The sequence below is a fragment of the Myotis daubentonii genome, chromosome 6, assembly GCF_963259705.1.
Source record: "Myotis daubentonii chromosome 6, mMyoDau2.1, whole genome shotgun sequence".
Classification (NCBI taxonomy): Eukaryota; Metazoa; Chordata; class Mammalia; order Chiroptera; family Vespertilionidae; genus Myotis; species Myotis daubentonii.
In genome coordinates, this window is record NC_081845.1 from 15,038,443 (window position 1) to 15,059,759 (window position 21,317).

The following is a 21,317-nucleotide window of genomic DNA, read 5'->3' on the forward strand; positions in this document are numbered from 1 at the left end:
CGCCTAGGTCAGAGGGTCAAGTTGCAGCGTCTGAGAGCAGGGAGCGAAGTGGAATTCCCGCAGTCACATCAAGCAAATTCTTAACAGAACCCGAGCAATCACCCAGAGGAACTGAGAATGGCCGGCGGACGGGGAGGACACGGGTTCTGAGGTGATCACGGCTGATGAGTTGTCTGTTAATGCGCTCGCAGGAATAAAAGAGTCCCTCACCAGGCGCCCATGGGGAGAGCTGCTGGCGACCGGGGCGGCAGGCAGAGCCGGACGCCGCGTGGGAAACCGCGCTCGGAGCCGGGGGGCGGGTCCCTGCGCCGCTCCCTCCGCCCCCGGAGTCCTCGCCGCCGCCCGCCTGCGCCGCAGCCCGCCGCTCAGACGCTGCCGCATCCCCGGGCTGTGCAGGCGGCAGCGCTGGAGCCCGCGCAGCCCCCGGCCACCGAGGCTGGGCGAGCCCGCGCGCAGGACACCTGGCCCCGGCTCGGCGGGCGGCCCCGCGCGCAGCTGGTGCGTACCCGGCGGAGGGGCGGCGGGGTGGGTGTCCCGGTGCGGGTGGAGGGAGAGGATTGGGGATTTGGGGGGAGACGGAGCCAGCGGAAAGGGGGTAAGTGCAACTTCCCCAGGTTGCGCCCGTCGGCACCGGCACGGGGGGCGGGAGGGGGTTCCAGCCGATGCCCCCTTTGCTGCGGGGACCACACCATTCACAGGCAAACCAGGGCACTTTTAGAGGGAAAGGGGGCGCTCGGGTCCAGGAACATAACTGGGGAGGTCTGGCCACCTGCTGCGTGCCCTCTCGGACCTGAAGGTGGACACCGGTGGCCTCCTGCCCTAAGTTGCTGAGCCCCTCGCCTCCTCGCCTCCTCGCCACGCCGTTTTGCGCGGGTTGCGCGTTGCCACCCCGGGCAGCTGCTCGCGCCTGCGGGGGGAGCAGACCTGCGTGTCTTTAGCCGGGTCACCTCCCCCAGCGGGGTCCGTCTCTTCTTCGATGAAACATGGGGATGATTAGGCCGATGATCCCAAGGGTCCCCGGCAGCGGTGGGATGTCCCCGGAGCGTGGGACTCCGGCCGGCGCCAGGGAGACACGCGAATGTAACGTGGCCGCAGAGGCTCGGGAGAGTGGGGGGGCGGGGGGGGGGGCTTGGGTCCTGGCGGCTGCGGCCCCGGGGGAGCTCCTGAAAGTGCCGCCCGGGTGGGGGTGGGTGCGGGGGGTGAAGGTTCTGGCCCCGCTGCCCTGGCTGGGGCTGGCGATTCCTGACGAGGGAGGCTGAGCCCGACCTGCCAGCCCCATCTTCCCAGAGCTCATCCTCCGAGCGCAGCCCAACCCGGTTCCTTTGGAAAAGCGCTTGGCCTGAGTGGGGCCCCCGGGAAACATTTAAAAATATATAAAGGAAGGAACCCCAACACTGCAGGTATTGTTGGCCAGAGCCTGCACCGGACTGGAAGGTGGAGATTTGAGCCTGATGACCACTTTAAACAGTCACCTGGGGGCGGGGGGGGGGGGGGAGGAGCACAATAAAAAATCCCCGAAAACTTATATTAATGCTTTGGATACTGAAAAAGTATTGGGTTAGATTTACTTTGAGTATTGCATTTCGCTTTGGATGCATGTAGATTCAAAATCCAAGATGCCTTCGTCTTTATTGACATTGCTTGCCACACATTTTTAAAAATTGATCTGGGATTTACTATTCCAAAGCTCGGAATTCGGATTATTAAAATGAGATCTGACGGCCATAAGGTCACAAGAAGTAATGGGGTAGGTTCTGAGTCAGGGTTGGTTAAGACCAGCATTTTGAAAACCCCGTTTGTTTCCTCTAAGTATGTCCCCTGCTGGTCAATGATAATCAGAGATTTCAGAATTGTATTAAGAAATAAGTTCACCTATATTTATTTTCACCATTAATTATAAAATTCTTTGCTTTATCTGTGTTTTTTTTAAAAAAAAAAAACAAAAACAAAACAAAAGTAATGTCATAGATATGCTCTATTTCCCAATTAAGAAATCATCTTAATATATCTTTCATAGAAAATCATACTTTTAATGGCTGTATAGTGTTCTATTAAATTTTTAACTAATCTCTTTTGGCAAGCATGCAAAATTTCTCCAAATTTGGTTTTACAAACAATATCATAGTAGATAACTATCCATAATTTTATACACTGTACGAACCTATTTGATTATTTTATTTGAATAAATTTCCATAGAATTGCTATGTAAGAGCATATTCACTTTTTAAAGATTTGTGATACATTCTGCAATTTTTTTTTCAGAAGTCCTATAGCTATTTCTACTCAAAATACCATTTTTATTAACATACTAAGACTGTGTCAAAATTTTAAAATTTAGAAATCAGGGAGAAAAGAAAGCTCTTATTTTTATTTCTTTGGTTGTTAATGAAGCTGAATTGTTTTAGTTGGCCAAAATGTTTAACAGATATTTTGGATTTACTTTTATGAGTTGCTTTTCCATATTCTTTGCCTATTTTTAATCCTTTTTTGTTTATTTGTTTCAAGAGCTTTTTATTCATAGGGATAGTAACTCTGTGTATCTATTAAGTTGCAATTTTTGAATCCGTTGAGTTTTGCCATTAACTATTTGGTGCACACTGCTTTGCAGTATACTAAAATTTGATCGATGTCAAACTGCTATCAATTTCTCCTTGCATTCTGACTTTATTAAGCTTGAGAAGGACTTTCCCACTTGTAAAAGTATTCATCTACACTTTTTTAAGTACTTTTGATGTCTTTTCTTATTTAACATTTTTACCCTTTGGAAGTTAATTTAGTAGGTTATCTAACTTTATAATTGCTATTTTTTAATGACTAGTCATCTCAAATCCACTTGTTCCATAACTGATTCCTTCCCCACTAATCTATATATATAAAAGGCTAAGTGACTGACCATCCTACCAACTGACCACCGGTACATATGACGCACACTGGCAATTTAAAAATAAACGTTGACTTGTGCATGCACGATACTTATCCCTGTCTGACATTTAAATTAATTCGAAGACAGTTTCCTGTGATGACAGCATTTGCGATGATTATTAATAAATCACAAGGACAAACTCTAGACAGAGTAGGAATATTCCTACCTGAACCCGTTTTTGGACACACGTTGCTTTTTCTTGAGTTCGAAGAGCGTGTGATGTTAAAGTTGTAAATACTTCATCACAAGGAAAATTAGTCAAGCACTCTGAAAGTGTTTTTACTTTTAATGTGGTATACAGGGAGATATTAGAATAAGTTTAATCAACTCATCAGTCATTGTTTTTATCATTGTTGTTTTTATATCATGTTTTTATATCATGTTTTCTTTTTATATCATGCCTTTGTTGTTATATCATGTTGTCATTGTTCATTTATTAATCAATTTATATATTATTTTCATATACATTTTACTAATTTTCTTTTATCTCTGACACTTCTACAGTATTATAGAGAAAAGGCAAATAGCGATATTAAAATATTTCTTCTAATTAATTTCCTTTCAATGTGCACAAATCTGTGTACCTCCTGTGCCCCCCACCCCTGCATCTCCTTGAAGCCAAACTTCCTCATAGCTACCCCTACCATTGTGAAGTCCTGCAGACTTTTCCTTTTCATAAGCTTTCCTGGCTTCAGCCTTTTTGATCGTCTCCCTACGATGCCTTGACACACATATGTCACTCACACCTTCCCCCAGCAGTAAAAAGTATACCATGTCCCATATCAGAGCTGTTGGTGCTCCCTAAATTCCCACATTACTAGTTTGGGAACGTATCATTTTGTTAGCCCTGGAAAACATAATTTTCTAATGATTAAAATCTGTTTTTATCATTTGTCTACTTATTTTTCCTCTTTGCCTTGAAATATTATTATCCTTTGTGCTGCTTCTTTCTGATCTAATTTCTGCTCTTTATCCTCCCTTCAAAATCATTCCATCATGCCTTTGGAACACCTATTCAATCACAGTAAACTCCTCTTAACCTCCACTTTTTCCCCCCAGTCCTGAAACTTGACTCTCCCCTAGACCTCCCACTTCCCCCTCTTTCTTGGAGACTATTTATTATTTCATAGTTCATGAATCTCCAGGTTGGAGATGGGTCAAATGCCCTTCAAGCACCTATATCCCATCTCCAGATCATTATTTCTCCACCATCTTACTCATCCCTGTTCCCTTGAGCTATCTGGCTACACTATTCTCTACCATTGTTCATTCCTATTATCTACTCACCACTTGAACAAACCACTCCTTCATTGAGCACTCCAGAAATTGATATACAGTTTTCTTCTCCTGTTCTCAGTCTGAGTGACTCCATATCTACACCCAGCACCACAACCTATCAGTCTTTGACCTCCACAAGTCAAGCAGTAACCTTCTCTTTTACTGCTCACCCAACCACGTCTGTAGCCACACCTTGGGCTTGCTATCATGTGAAATTGTTCCTTCCTAAAATTTCAAATTCAGAAACGCTCTGGGCATAGCATCTTATATATATAGTTTTACACCAATCCAAAGATTTACACCTACACTTGTTCATTGGGTTGGCCAATACTTTGACCCACCCATGCTCTTATTGTTTGAAGTCAGATGTTTCTCAGTGGATTCCATTTCCATTACCACAAGTCAATGGAGAACCTAAGAATTCTGTCTGCTTCTGGATAGTCCCTTGCCACCCTCTCCCTTACAACTACAGTAACCTCAGTCTCACCACCACCTGCCTTGATTCCTCTATGACAGCCGTGGGCAAACTACGGCCCGTGGGCCGGATCCGGCCCGTTTGAAATGAACAAAACTATTGAAAAAAAAGACCGTACCCTTTTATGTAATGATGTTTACTTTGAATTTATATTAGTTCACACAAACACTCCATCCATGCTTTTGTTCCGGCCCTCCGGTCCAGTTTAAGAACCCATTGTGGCCCTCGAGTCAAAAAGTTTGCCCACCCCTGCTCTATGACCTTGTGACCCCTATCTTCTTGTTTGTGCACATTATTGCAAAATCCTTATACTTCCAAGTAGCATAATCAACTGTTTTGGTTTCCCTGGGACTGGGAGGTCTCCCAGGATGCCATGTGGCATAAGTCCTTGACATAAAGACTTCAAATTTTTGAAAATTTTGAAATTCATTTTTTTTACATGTCACCTTTCAAGCTATAAGTTATTAGTTCATCTAAAGTACAGAAGATCCTTGAATAATGTTATTTTGTTATAACTTTGGTGAGATACTGTAGGAACTTAATTCTTACTTATATCAATTATTGTATGGTAAAATTAGTTTCATTATACGTTGTTTTGCTTAGTCTCAGAACCTATCTATGATGTTGAATGAGGATGTATGTGATGGCTCTTGATGTTCCTTCTCTCTCTCTCTTTCTCTATCTCTCCCTTTTAATTTAGTGTGGGTTGAGAAACTCAGATGACCAAGTGCATTACTTAGGAATGTTATAGTTGCCTATGATAGAAAATCAGCATCAAATTGGCTTGAGAAGATAGGGAGAATTTATCAGATTTATGTAAGCCAAACTTCAGTCACAGTTGATCTAGGACTCAAATTATTTTGTAACGACCCAATTTCCTTTTACTTTTTGGCTCTACTCTCTTTCAATTTGGCTTTATTCTTAGGCCCTGCTTAGTGACAAAACTGCTATCAAAAGCTCCAGGTCTAACGTCTCAAGTTTAAATTCAAAGAGAAAAAAAGCACCTTTACTTAGTAGGTTTGGCACCAGACCTAAGATAGACTAACCTGCATCGTGAACCCACTCTTCAAGCATTGGCTGGGTTGGAAAAACATCCTAAGCTTGCTGGGATGGGTCTGAGTCACTCATCACCTCTGAACTGATCACTGTGGCTATGGGCGTATAGGGAACTGATTTGTCAGGTCTGGCTCTCAACTCCACTCTCAGAAACAACTGAATCACATGGAGTGAAACAGGAGGGACGTCTCTTCAGAAGGGAAGTGGATGTTGGGCAAGCAAACTTTAAAAAATATATATATTTTTATTGATTTCAGAGAGATAGAAACATCAATGATGAGAGAGAATCATTGATGGGCTGCCTCCTACATGCCCTCTACTGGGGATCGAGCCCGCAACCTGGCATGTGCCCTTGACTGGAATTGAACCCAGGGTCCTTCAGCCTGCAGGCCGATGCTCTATCCACTGAGCCAAATAGCTAGGGGCAGGCAAACTTTACTATCCTTTAAACTGGTGACAAACAGGTTAAAAACAAAACAGAGGCATTAACAGGATCTGATGAAACCTGTAGCAATGTCTTATGAGTAAACAAGCTGAACATGATGAGTGTATAGGTTTTATGACATTTATTTTAACTGAACAGCAGTATTTCTTAATATCCTGATTCTTGACTATATTCTTTGTAGTTAAGTTGCAAAATAAGTAAGCTTTGTGTAAATAAATTTTGTTCAGTAAAATTCTGTTTAATCACTATTAATAGATTTTTAAAAAAATTCTGGCTATTCAAATAATATTTTGAAGATAAATAATAAATTAAAGTTAATCATTCTTTTTTACATAAACATTTTTGGAGCTAACATTAAAAATAAAATCAACAACGGAGAACCAAGATGGCGGCATAGGTTAACGCCGGAGTTTGCTGCTTTGAACAACTACTTCAAAAGTGAAACTAAAACACAGAACGGACATCACCCAGAACCACAGGAACGCTGGCTGAGTGGAAGTCCTACAACTAGGAGGAAAGAGAAACGCACACGGACACTCAGAGGAGGCGCAGTGCTGAAGTCAAATTCTGAGGTGCGGAGTGCGCGGAGCGGGCTGGCGGCGGAGGGCGCGGTTGGCGTTTTCAATTGGGAGGGAGTCGCAGACTCTGAGCACCAGATCCGGGCGAGTCTTTAGGGACCCAGACTCAAACGGGAGAAGCGGGACCGTCTGACTTCGGTCAGAGCGAGTGCAGCTTTCTCTCCGAGCTTTGCAGCGGGTGCTGGGACTCAGAGAGGCAGAGCCCCTGGGGACAGGACTGAGAGCCGCCATAACTGCTCTCTCCGGCCCACCCTGTTGATCCTGTGCGACCCGCCCCGCCCAAGCCCTGCACAGAGGCATTTGCCAGATAGCCTCAGGCAAAGGCTAGATTAGCACCTCCCTAGAGGACAGAAGTTCTCTCACTGCTGACACAGCTGATTCTCATAGCCACTTGGCCTGGAGGTCAAACCCTCCCTGGAATTAGCTACAACAATCAAGATTTAACTATAAGACTTCGAACAAAGACCACTAGGGGGTACACCAAGGAAGCATAACAAAATGCGGAGACAAAGAAACAGGACAAAATTGTCAATGGAAGAAATAGAGTTCAGAACCACAGTTTTAAGGTCTCTCAAGAACTGTTTAGAAGCTGCCGATAAACTTAATGAGATCTACACGAAAACTAATAAGACCCTCGATCTTATATTGGGGAACCAACGAGAAATTAAGCATACACGGACTGAAATAACGAATATTATACAGACGCCCGACAGCAGACCAGAGGAGCGCAAGAATCAAGTCAAAGATTTGAAATGCGAGGAAGCAAAAAACATCCAACCGGAAAAGCAAAATGAAAAAAGAATCCAAAAATGCGAGGATAGTGTAAGGAGCCTCTGGGATAGCTTCAAGCGTACCAACATCAGAATTATAGGGGTGCCAGAAGATGAGAGAGAGCAAGATATTGAAAACCTATTTGAAGAAATAATGACAGAAAACTTCCCCCACCTGGTGAAAGAAATGGACTTACAGGTCCAAGAAGCGCGGAGAACCCCAAACAAAAGGAATCCAAAGAGGACCACACCAAGACACATCATAATTAAAATGCCAAGAGCAAAAGATAAAGAGAGAATCTTAAAAGCAGCAAGAGAAAGAAACTCAGTTACCTACAAGGGAATACCCATACGACTGTCAGCTGATTTCTCAACAGAAACTTTGCAGGCCAGAAGGGAGTGGCAAGAAATATTCAAAGTGATGAATACCAAGAACCTACAACCAAGATTACTTTATCCAGCAAAGCTATCATTCAGAATTGAAGGTCAGATAAAGAGCTTCACAGATAAGGAAAAGCTAAAGGAGTTCATCACCACCAAACCAGGATTATATGAAATGCTGAAAGGTATCCTTTAAGAAGAGGAAGAGGAAGAAAAAGGTAAAGATACACATTATGAACAACAAATATGCATCTATCAACAAGTGAATCTAAGAATCAAGTGAATAAATAATCTGATGAACAGAATGAACTGTTGATTATAATAGAATCAGGGACATAGAAAGGGAATGGACTGACTATTCTTGGGGGGGAAAGGGGTGTGGGAGATGTGGGAAGAGACTGGACAAAAATCGTGCACCTATGGATGAGGACAATGGGTGGGGAGTGAGGGTGGAGGGTGGGGCGGGAACTGGGAGGAGGGGAGTTATGGGGGGAAAAAAAAAGAGGAACAAATGTAATAATCTGAACAATAAAGATTTAATTAAAAAAAAAATAAAAAAAATAAAAATAAAATCAACAGATGATTTGAGTGGTAATAGTGGAACAGATAACTAAAGTAGAAATTTAAAAACTTTGACATGAGGCCAATTCAACTTTTAAGTAGTCATGTGAATCTGAAGAAGTTTCCTAATCTCTTGAGATTCCAATTTTTTGTCAACATAGTTACACCAGTACTTCTGAATTTGATTTCAGTTCTTCATCGTTAAATCAGTACATTGAACAAAGTACTTGCGTTATTCTAAATAGAGTCTACAATTCCATATTTTAGTGCTATGTGTGCTCATTTATTTTTAGGTTCATTTCTGTGCATATTTATAGATGTCCTTTGTTAAAGTTTCTAATGAAGTTTGGAACTCAGTACATACCTCTCTGAGATGAATGGTTACCTAATTCAAATAAGCAAATACTTGTTTAAAAACACCCTCCTGGAAAAAAGAAAAAGAAATAAAGCACCCTCCTGGATTTGGGAACTCATGTTAGTGATATGGTGCATGCAAGAGAGATTGACACTCCATCCTTTCTATAGGAAGCTTAGACTTCTATCCATTTGGGGGAGATGAAGGAAGATAATACACATAATAACATTTCTGCTAGGCTGACTGTAATGGGTGCCACAAAAGAAGTAAAAAGTGCTGTGGGATTTCAAAGGAAAGAAAGATAAACTTCGAAATTGATCAGAAAGATTTTATAGAGGATGCAGTCATTAGGATGGTCTTTGAAGGACTGATGGAATTTCAATGAGTGGGCAAAACATTCCTGATTGGAAGAACAGTATGAACAAAGGTACAAATACAGGAAAGGAGGAGGCAGAGTTGTGTAGAATTTTAGGGAGTGGGAAAAGACAAGGGTAGAAAGGTAGATTGGGGCTGTAGTGAAGAATCTTAAACGCTGGGCTGAAGACTTTAATGTTAAATTTGTAGCTAATTTGCATCCTTGGATGATTCTGAGTAGGGAGTTATAAAATCAGTGGTGTATTTTATGAGTCAAAAAGTATTTTGAAAAAAGTATTTTGACAGTTTGTTTATGTGTAAATAAATGCAACAGTTGTATACTTTTTTTGCTGATCTTTATTGCATTATTTCCTATTTCATTAATTTCTCCTCATATCCAGCATTTAATTCCTTCAGCTTTTTCAAATTTTATTTCACATTTACAGTTTACACTTAATATTATTTTGTATTAGTTTCAGGTACAGCATAGTAGTCGGACAATCATATACTTTACAGAGTGTTCCCCCTGTAATTCCCAGTACCCACCTGCCACCATCCATTGTTATTCCAATATTATGGACTATATCCCCTATACTGTACGTCACATCATCACGACTACTCTGTAACTACCAATTTGTACTTCTTAGTCCTTTCACTTGTCTCACTTGTCAGCTTCTCTAAAGATCCAAGGGTAGAGTTTAAAGTAAGGATACATTCAAGGGTATCCCTCAGGGTAGGAGCTAGCTCTGCTCTGGTTTTTATTTAGTGACAGTTGGAGAGCATTCCGAGAAATGTGTGTAAGTTATGTAACTAGTCACTTCGGGCCCTTGGCCTCCTGTGAGCCTGGCCCTCTTGAGAGGCAGTGCTCTGGGAGCAGCTGGGTCAGACTCAGTGCTGTTGCCTAGCAGTCCCCGAGGACCAGTCATAAGGGGTTGTTGCTGAGCAACCAGGGGCTCATGGTGGCACATCATCCCCCATGCAGCTTTACAGCAGTTTCAGGCCTGCCCCCATGGGAGAAGCCGTACAAGCTGGCAGGGGGCCAAGCCTCCCTCAGAGGCACAAGGGTTGCTAGCAGTAAGTATTTGACCTCAGAATCTAAGTCAGTAACTTGTGCTCTATGAACCTGCAAGTAATGTATGGAATTATTGATGGAAATTCAATTAACCATGAACTTGGTGCAAGGGAGGTAGTTGTGGCAGCTGGAGTTCTCATTTCAGGTCCTTTTCTTCCAGTTTCTTTCTCCTCCAGGCTGAGTTGCAAGGTAAATTTTCCGGGTCAATGGAAAGTACTTTTTCTTTATGCCACATTAAATATGTAACTTTTCCTATTAACATTATTTAGCCAAAGCAAATATTTACATTTGAGAAAAGCCAGCAAGCTAACTCTGGCCTTGTCAAGTGGGCCTACAATGGCAAATTATTTGACTCAATATCAATGCAAGCACTTGCTGCTAATATTTGAGATACTGCTTTGAATTTTTTCTTCTTTTTTTCTGTATAGAAAAGTCAAAAGACAACTCACCAGGACCACATCTTATTTTGTTTTTAATATTTAACCTAGTCCGTAAATGACTCTCCGGGAGAGTTGATAACATGCCGAAACTAACCAGCTCTTGAAAGGGGCTTGAGCTCTGCTTTAAGGACTCCGAGCTGCCGGTGTTGAGCAATGGCTTCTCCTGAAGATCTAGGCACATATTTGAACAGCCAAAATTGAGCTCTTTCCGCGTCTTGGGAACAGCACACAGCGCATCTGAGGCTAAATTGTAAAGCAGAGAAGCCTGCAACTGTTAGGTTTGAGAAATAATTAACATTGGCCAGCTAGAGGGAAGTGGTATAAACCTTTCTTATCTCCTTCCTTCCCACTACCTTTTCAGCCAGTACTTCTGGCCTTGGGCGGTGACTGCCTGCTGATCCAAAGGGTTTGGGAGCCGTGACTTTGCGAGGGTACAAAGGGGAAGCTTCTTTGTTGGCACTATACTCTTGTATAAGGACCTATATTCTTTAAAAAAGAAAAATTAAAATTCTTCTGAAGAAGTACATACAGGTTTTTGTTTCTCACACGTATACGTGCATACCCACTCATGTGCCTAAACCATTCAATTAGAGTACTCCTGAGATATCTAACAGTAATGGAACATTTAAATGTTTTTCTAAGATGCTTTATTCAAAGCTACTTAATGTTTAAAAGTGATTTCTTTACTAATTGTATCATAGATACATATATATACACATATATATACGCACATATGTATATATCATTGGCAGGAGCATCCTATTTACTGTTGTTATTTAAGAGTATTAATAAATCTAAAACATTAAGTACAGTATGTGTCAGACATTGTTCTGTACGACAAAGTATGTCATTTAAGCCTCCCAACAACTCTATGTAATAGATACTATTATTTTACATATGGCGAAGTCTAGTCCTGCCCAGAAAAGTTCAGTAACTACACAGTAAAAGATTTATAATCAGAAAGTGGACATAAATCTCACTTTGTTGAGAAACAGGTTTCTATGTGCTAATGACATATATATCTATATATCCTTCTATATATCATATATATTTTATATACAGGGTAGGCAAAAGTAGGTTTACAGTTGTGAATACACAAAGCAGTTTATTCTTGTATTATTATTTATTTGTAAATTATTATATTATTTGTTATTATTATTAACCTATTTTTGCCCACCCCTGTATAAAAATGGCATCTATGTGACAATGATATATATAAATGACATCCATTGTGGAGGTGAATATGAATATATATATAGATTTCTGTTTATACTACATGTGTATATACTACATATACTATATAGACTATATATAGCATATATACCGGGTGGGGCTAATGTAGGTTTGCAGTTATTTATATGGAAAATGATACAAGAATAAGCTCTGTGTTTTGCAGTACTCACAACTGTAACCCTACTTTTTGTCCCACCCTGTATATACACTTCATACTGTACATACAGTATATATCTGTGTATATATATATTTATATTCACCTATACAAATTGTGTGCCCTTTAAAACTGAGGCTACATTCATGTTGCAGCCTTAATAATTCACAAAAATTGTATTGTGTCGGTAGGATTTGCATGTGAGGCCACGCAACCCCTCAGTGCTGCGTTCTCCTGCCTGGAGTGAAAGCCTTGCTCCCCTGTGCAGTTTACATGAGATCAGGGAGCGAGGATAAGCCTCAGCCTGGGTAAAGGCACTAACCTTCTCCTCTCACTCTCGGATTTCCATGAGAACAAAGCTCCAAGGGAACAGGAAAGAGTGGAAGACATTACATTTGGTTTAGGCTCATTGCCTGGTTTTCTCAAAACAGTACAGCTTTCCTGTTAACCCACTGTGATTTCATTTAGACAATGACAGTGGGTTCATTTTCATGTGTTATCAGAGCATTTTCACTGTCATGACAGCTTTTACATTTATGTCACTAGAGAATGTCCTAATTGAAATCTATGATAAAAATGAAGCAATTTCACAGAAATAATTTTATCAGCAACATTTATATTTCTACATAACTAAACTATCCATACTAAGGAAAAAATAGCAAATAAGTGGTAAACATTAATTTTGTATTTAAGGAAAATAAGAACGAAGCTGTAAAACAATTTATTGAATCGATAGCTGGAGTGTATAGTAATTTACAAACATAATCTCATGTCATCCTCATAATAACTTTGGGAGGAATGTAAGGAAGGTGTGGTGAGTCCCTGTGATAAAAATGCACCTTGCCAAGTGTACACATTTAGCTGGTGGGTGTGAAGTTAGGATTTGAGCCTAATATTGTCCATTTTTGATCAGTTTGGACAGGAAGACTTGGCAGAAGCCAAAATACTCTGTTTAGATGAGCAAACTATCTTGTTTTCATCAGGAATTTATAATTAGCGATTGAAAAAAAATACATCTTTAAGGAACATGTTATTCCACACTCTATAAACTCTACAAAGAGATGAAATATTTTTATGATTTCTTTAATGAAAAGCCTAATACTAGAAAACAAGAAAAAAAAGCTAATAAAAGGACCACGAAAAAGAAAATCACAAAAATTTATTGAAATACTAAATACAGGAATATAGAAACGAACAAAATAGAATAATACAAAAAATGATGTGTATTCTAGGATTGTAAAAATGGTTCAATATTGGGAAATTTATTAAAATAGTTGTATAGTCAAGACGAAAGAATAAAACCCCTATTTTTTTACTTCCTAATAGAGTCCAAATAACATTTAATAAAATGCAATTGTATTTCTTTCTGTTTTAAAAATATATTTTATTGATTTCAGAGAGGAAAGAGAGATAGAAACATCAACAATGAGAGAGAGAATCACTGATCTGCTGCCTCCTGCACGCCCTCCACTGGGGATCAAGCCTGCAAACCAGAATCGAACCCAGGACCCTTCAGTCCGCAGGCCAATGCTCTATCCATTGAGCCAAACTGGCTAGGGTGCAATAGTATTTCTTTTCAGAAAATACACACACAACATAGTATTTTAGGAATAGAGGAAATGTTATGACATTGTGAAAAATCAATTCAAGAAAATAGAAAAATGTTAGAGGCTTACTATATGCCCAACTCCATCACTTATAGTTAACATCATTCTATAAATTCCAGCTAATGCTGTACATTTTTAAAAAGACTAACATTTTTAAAATTCTTTATTGTATATGCTAGAAACAATTCTAAATACTTGACAAATATTAACTCACTTAATCTTCACAACAATCCTGGAATATGGACTATCATTCTCATTTTACAAATTAGAAATCTGAGTCCCAGAGAAGGCTCATAAGTGGTAGAGCTTAATTAAAACTCAAGTGTTTTAACTTGTATCTCTAATCTTTAATAGTATAATGCTCGGTATGCTGCCTCTCAAAAGTTCCAATTATTTGAAAAGAGGTGGCATCTTTTTTTCTTAAAAAATGTATTTTTTCTAAAAAATTCCAAGAAAATCAACTAAAGAATTGTTAGAATAAGAGACTTCAGTTAAGTAGCCATACAAAAAAATAAATGTGTTTAAACCAATTGACTTTCCTATTATAGCTACAAATTGAAAGTGATGAAGAAATCCCATTTATCATAGCAATGAAATATCACATATGTATGAATAAAATATGTAAGAAATGTACAAGAATAATTAAAATAAAACATTTTATTGAGAAACACAAAATATTAGCTGTCATGGAGATTTGTGTTGTTCCTGGATGAGAATAATAAATATCGGGAAAATGTAGCATCCCCAAATTAATTATAAAGTTAATGAAAGTCAATTTAAAACCAAAAGAGATTTTCATGGAGAGGTTGGCAAAATAGCTATTAAAATTCATCAGGAATAATGGACATCCTGGGAAAAATAAAATTTTGAAAATAAAGATTAATGGCCCTAGCCGGTTTGGCTCAGTGGATAAAGTGGCGGCCTGCCAACCAAAGGGTCCCGGGTTCCATTCTGGTCAAGGACAAGCACCTTGGTTGCAGGCTCCTCCCCAGCCCGGACTCTGGTCAGGGCTCATGCAGGAGGCAACCAATCCATGTATTTCTCCCACATCAATATTTCTCTGTCTTCCCCTCTCTCTACCACTCTCCCTAAAAATCAGTGAAAAATATCCTCGGGTGAGGATTAACAAAAACAAATAAACAGAAAATAAAGATAAATGAAGAAGGAACTTCTAATTCTAAGTATTAAAAAAAATTGTAAAGTTACAATCACTAAGACAATACGGTACTTTTTACTAAAATAGAAACTTAGAGGAGCTAAATCAGCTTGAACATTCCCAAAACCGATTTAAGCAAAATAAAGATAGCATTTTATTTTACATTATCTGTATATTTGTGTTATTCATATGATATAAAATAAATATCAGATTAATTAAGAAAGAAAACGTAAGGAAACAACTGAAGGAAAATATATTGGTGACTAATTTTATAATCGTGTCTAATATGACATTAAAGGCAGAAACCATAGGTGAAGATTATGGACATATTAGAACTTGTATACATATAAACAGAAAGGATACCCAGGTTGCATGCCTAAAATGTGTTTGAAAGTCCTTTCCTTGATATTTGGGGGGGATAGAATTAATAAACCAGAAATTTCTGACTAATATTCCAAATGCACTACATTTTGACGGCTTCCTGAAGCAGAGCCCTTCCTGGGCTAGTACTCATGTGGTATTGTACCTGCTGCAGGCACAGAACATTCGCAGAAATGTTTGTAGGGTGAATATGTAGTATGTCCTTGTTAAAAATAAAGGTGGAGCTCGAGAGAAGACAATGTCTTAGAAATTAGGATTGTTTCACCTAAAAAGGTCAACTTAATTTGAGTTATAGCATCCAAGAGAGTAAGGGATTGCAACTAGAGAGTTTATACTTCTTGCACGTGCCAGAGCATCTCGTTTCAGTAGAAGTTATTCACAACGTCATTGAGTAATTCCTGAATTTTTATAAAGTCTTAAAACATGTTATCACTAATAACAATGAAATAATTCCAGTTTTCTGTCTTCAATTATGCAGTGGATACTTGGAGAGGAGTGCCACAATGATAACATTTGGAGAGAAGTATTTCCCGTTCTAAGGTAGAGTATGGTGCAGGAAAGATTGTTTTCTTAATCTCCCTCCAGCGTAGCTCTGCGTTTTTAATGCTGGGACCCCAGAACAAGTGAGGCAGGAAAATGTATTATGATCAATGAACAATGAAATGAAGAGGAAAAGGTGGTTTTGTGTGTGTGTGTGTGTGTGTGTGTGATATCAGCCTGGACTTTGACAATCAATTCACATGAATGCTAACAAAACAGTGATTTTTTTTTTTCTCTTGGGTTCTAGTAGGAAAATTACTAGACTGCAAGTCCCAAAATAGCTCATGAAAAGAGTGACCAGCAGGCCCACGAACTTCCCCGTCTTCTGGTTTATATCCATTCTGTCTCCGTGTCCACTGGCAATGGCTTGATTCGTGGCCACTGCTGTCGCTCCTGAGGCCCCTCACGCTGCTCCCGGTCTTTCTGCTAGTGGTCCCTCGGCTGACGTGGACCATCCCCACCCCTGCCTCTGTCTCAGCTGTGGTGCCCTTTAGTTTCCACAATCAAATTGCCCGATGTTCTGCATTCAGCCACCTTTCCCCTCCTTTCTAACCTCACCATTGTCCTTGGATCAGGTTTGTCTCTTCCACTCTCTTTACCCATCAACTCGAAAGAGGTTCTTCCCTCTCTGACACAAGGACTAGGACTGTTAATAATTTAGGTGGCATTTTATCAGGAAACTTAGAGGTCTTGGTCCTGGGTGTTGGCTAACAGCCATCATCAATGCTCTTTTTATAAGAATTCATGAAGTTACATCCTCGGCAGATCTATCCTGCTGGCCCATGAGACATGCCTGAAAATGTCTGAATCTAAATAATAATAAATATTATTATAGAGTTTAGATCCTAGCTTCAACCCCCCCCCCCAAACAAATACTGGCTTAAGCATGACTCTTTGTGCATAGATATATATTTAGTTTATATATTATTGACCATCCTCAGAAAAAAGGCCTAGATGTAGCCAAAAGAAATGCATGAGATGTTTTCTTCTCATGAGTAATAAAAGCAAAAGAGAGGCTTAGACATTTTGTGTTAAATAATAACAACAAAATCAAACAAGTACAAACCTAGAGATCAAGAAATAAATCTTGTTAATTTTCATGCTAGCCTGGCTGTCACTTTTTGAAGGCTGTCAAAGAACTATTTGAAAGTGGTGAGTTCTGGAGGGTAAAATGGGTGACAAAACAAAGAAAACAACCAACCAACAAAAGAGCAGAACAGACAACCCTTGCAAAGGAGAGGAAAAAATATATACAAAGAATGGAGGTGGTCATTGACAGTTTAGCCCTAATTGGTAGTGATCACAATATAATCGCCATTTAATGTTCACAGTGTTTGCAAACTCTCATTCCTTTATTCAGTAAGCATGTATTGAGCCCTTACCCCGTTTACCCTGTGCCTGGCACCTTTTGGTGCACTGAGGATTCGGAGTGTAGATGCTTTGCACTAACCCAGGGTTTGTGAACTGGAGATGCTGACCAAGAAAAAAACTGACTACAGGTCTGTGAGGGACTAAGCATCATGTCAGGAGTGACTGACTGATGGTTAGTACTTGGGGAAATCTTAGGGATGACATGCTAACTTTGTTCAATTATATGAGGACTATCATCTGTTCTGTGTGATTGAGAAGGCAAAGCTTGGTTGAGTGGATGGGAATGAGAGGAAGACACATTTTTATTTAATCAAAGAAATGGCTGCCTCTAATTATAAGAAGCTACCCCTGGTAACAGAGATGGTTCCAGAAGCTTGGTCCCACTAGGAGGGAATGTGGCACAGAGGATTTACCTATGGGGTGGTGACAGGTTGAGGATGGAAGGTTGGTAATGAACTCATCCCTGAGGACAAAGGTTGCAGGAAATGTTATTGAGCTCATTAATGGGAAGGCCTCCCCTGATGACAATATATTGAAGGACTCTCAGGCTGCTATGGAGTCAAGCCTACCAGTTTTGCCCTTCACTCCTGGACCTTGGCCAACTTTCTCATCTCTGTGTCTTAGTCCCTACATCAGAGAAATGGGTATAGTAATAGTATATGTCTCACAGGACTGCAGTGAGAACTGAATAAAATAATGAGTGTAAATGAGCTAATTTAAAATGTTTAGCCTATAATAGGCATGCAATAAATGGGACTGTTATGGGGACTTGGAGTCTCATCTTGGGAAACACTTAGACTGCCTCAAACAATCCAGAAAGTTAAAATGATACCCATTAATGTAGTAAGTCCCTCTCTCCCTGTCCTGAGGTTTGTAAAAACAAAATCTTTCTAAAATGTGCAGTGAGAGATAGTAAGCGCATGACATTAAAAAACAAATTGGGCCGCCAGGCCGGCGTGGCTCAGTGGTTGAGGGTCAACCTATGAACCAGACGGTCACGGTTCAATTCCCGGTCAGGGCGTGTGCACAGATTGTGGGCTGGATCCCCAGTGGAGTGTTGCAGGGTGCAGGAGGCATCCAATCAATGATTCTCATCATTGATGTTTCTATCTCTTTCCCTTCATTTCTGAAATCAATAAAAATATATTTAAAAACCCCAAAACAATTTGGGCCAATTGTTGCATTTTGTTAGCATTTGCTTATTTGTTCTGTTGTTGGAAAGATTCCCTTTCCAGCTCAGTCTGTAACTCTTTGAATTATGCTAAGGGACCTATACTGTCACCCTCCATTTGTTGTATCAGCAAGGATATGGGACAGTGTGCAATGGCCTGTTCAAAGAAAGCCTGCTCATGCACTTGGATGAATTTGAGTTGCTGGGGCTTTGGCTGTAACTAAGTATCTGTGTTGCAATCAGTTTCTGTGTTTTAGTCATGTTGTTGGTATTGACCATTGAAGACTTTGAATTAGCCATTAAGAAAGCCAAAAGGTGGTTGTGCTATAGCCTGGTTATGCCAACACGAGCCAATGAAACAATTTGGGATTGCCTGTAACATCAACTCAAAAGACTGGTAGACTGCAAGTTGTGTTTACCAGCTGCAATAAATGAGCCATTTCAATACTCTGCTCACTTTCCCAGGTCTTTCTTGATTAGCTCCACCTTCTCTTTGATTCACTAGTCCATGTTCTGTTTTATATTATTGTATTTATTCTTTAGACATTTAAACAAGACAGAGAAGAACAAAGAATAAAATCAACTCCCACCTCTCAGAATTGACTTAAAATACTTTTAAAGTAACAAAATCCTACAATTAGTTAAGTCTCCTTCCAGAAGCACCTATAAATTAGTGTATATTGTTCCAATCCATTTTATACTTTTGCCCATGTATTTACGCAATCATTTGAATATTTAGTCCTGGTTGTGCTTTTAAATTTTACAAAAAGAATACCACATTGCTTTTTAACAACACGATGTTTTCGAGATCTGTGCAGTTATATATAGTTCCAGCTCTGTTCTCCCTGGTGAAATGTCTGTTTTCCTTGATAAGACATTTGCTATTCACATCTGGTGATCATGGATGACAGGATGTTATTGCTGGAAGAGTTAGGAGAAAACATCCTTCTAATTTATGTCTTTATGTATTGTCAACACTGAGAACTTTTGAAAATGACAAAAACTAAGCCAAATGGGAAGTTGGGAAAATGTAAGTAAACTGGGACTCTCCCAGGCACGTCACAATGGAGGATTAGCCTGATCTGAAAAAAACAGGGTTGTGGGAGGGAAATGACATTCTGAGTAGCACAGTTGGTTTAATGCAGTCCTTGAAATACTCAGCCCAAGTCTCCAAAGCAAACAATTGCTTGGGGTAACATCCAGAAGATATATACCTTTCCAGCCCATTGTTCTTTTCATCATGCTGTTTCTTATGTTTAAAAACGATGAGAATATGCATAGCCCATGGACATGAGCAGTAGGGCAGTGAAGACCTGGTTTGGTGTGGGGGCGGGGGGGGGGGAGGGGGTAGTAGCTAGGAGGAGGGAGTAAAGGGGGAAAAATGGGAGATATCTGTAATACTGTCAACAATTAAATAAAATATCTAAATGCCCCCCTGACAAATAAAATACTAATATATATATATATATATATATATATATATAGATAGATAGATAGATAGATAGAGAGAGAGAGAGAGAGAGAGAGAGAGAGAGAGAAGATAATGGGTTCTTAAGGCTACCTCATCAAGGAAATGCCTAATATCCTGCCTTTAGAATGGCTAGTTACAGTATGGTTTTAATCCATTTTTTTCCTTATGCTTGCTTTCTCCCTGCTCAGAAAAATCTAATTACTGCCTCTTTCCACTGGATAAAGTCCCATTTGTTGCAATAGGTAGCAAAGTGTGGCCAGGTAAGTCAGGTTTCCTTGGTGATCAGAAGTCATCTTTTTTCCACTTATTTGTCAGCTTAGCTTTGCCCTAGTTGTCTTGATAACAGCTGGCTAGCTAATGAATGTGGCATATCTGTTTCTGCAAGGTTTGGGTGTGCCAAGATTGTATGGGAGACAGAGAACTGACTCATTAATTAACCAGGGGTTTTGGTTCCAACTCAGGTCTGCAGTTTCCTGTACCAGGCCCAGTCTCAGGTGTTTTTCATAGTAGGGTGATATTGTAATTATGTCATTTATAGTACATGGAGTTAGGACAAATCAGTCATTTCATTTTTAGTTTAAATTTCTAATATAACTCCTAGGATCAAAAGTCTTGCAAATAATTTTTAAATTTCACTAATTTCAAATTTGTTATTATTTTTTAAAGTTGTTTCATACATTTATAAGATAAACGAAACCAGTATACTTGACTACCTGCTGGAAATATAATATAATTGCTAAAGTACTCTATGTAAGATAAATAATACATTGAAAGTAAAGATTTAACATGTGTTAAGCATCAAGCACCTAATAATGTACTTATAAAATTGGGGTAATTTTATTAATTTTCAAATTCAGCCTGTAAAATCCTAATGTACAGAGGGTTGAGAACACATGCTATTTTTTCATTGATGTCAACCTTTTATTCTACATTGTACATAGCATAGAAATTGTAACTATAGTCATAAAAAAATAAAAATCCATTGGTGGGGGAGTATAAGTGCTTGTGGTTATTTTAAACACAACCCTAAAAGTCAAGAATATAACATTTGAAAAGATGAAACCATTGTCCAAAAGCTGCACATGAGCTGATTTTTGTTCTTTGTCTCTGATGATGCATCTTTAAATTTCTAAAAGATATCATGAAAACTTTAGCCGCTGATTATTATTAAAGCCATCCGCGTATAACAATTCCATATGCGGAGGCCCCGCTGCAGGGTGGCTGAGAGGACGATGTCCCTCAAAGTCATAAACATTGTCTGTCTGGGAAGACTCCTCTTTGGTTTCGTTTAGTTCGTGGTTGTATGTTATTTGTGTGTCATGTGCAACATGGCGTCACTTTGTGAGCTGACTGCTAGGGGGTCACTGAAAATGAGCCACTTCACTTAAAATGATCCTTTATGTTAGTTTGTGGTGTTTGAGTATTTAAATGCATGGCATAGCTTAATCACATCACATCACTTTGTAATTTCAACAAGTACACCGTAATAGTTCTTTGACTGTTTCTCTTATGGCAGTTTACTAGCCCATTATATGGGCGTTTGTA

General features: G+C 39.6%; 1 protein-coding gene across 4 annotated transcripts in view; it reads left to right on the top strand.

Annotated features, from left to right (window-relative positions):
* The first annotated feature begins 341 nt into the window (after window positions 1-341).
* The window catches only part of PKIB (cAMP-dependent protein kinase inhibitor beta), a 75,191-nt gene continuing 54,215 nt past the window's right edge, over window positions 342-21,317 (top strand). Inside the window, exons 1-2 of one of the 4 annotated variants that reach the window (XM_059700222.1) lie at window positions 382-498; window positions 15,698-15,759. The gene's annotated coding sequence lies outside the window, so the exon portion shown is untranslated. Of the gene's footprint in view, window positions 499-15,697; window positions 15,760-21,317 lie in introns of all 4 variants that reach the window. The other 3 variants (XM_059700224.1, XM_059700221.1, XM_059700220.1) reach the window with 3 other exon arrangements.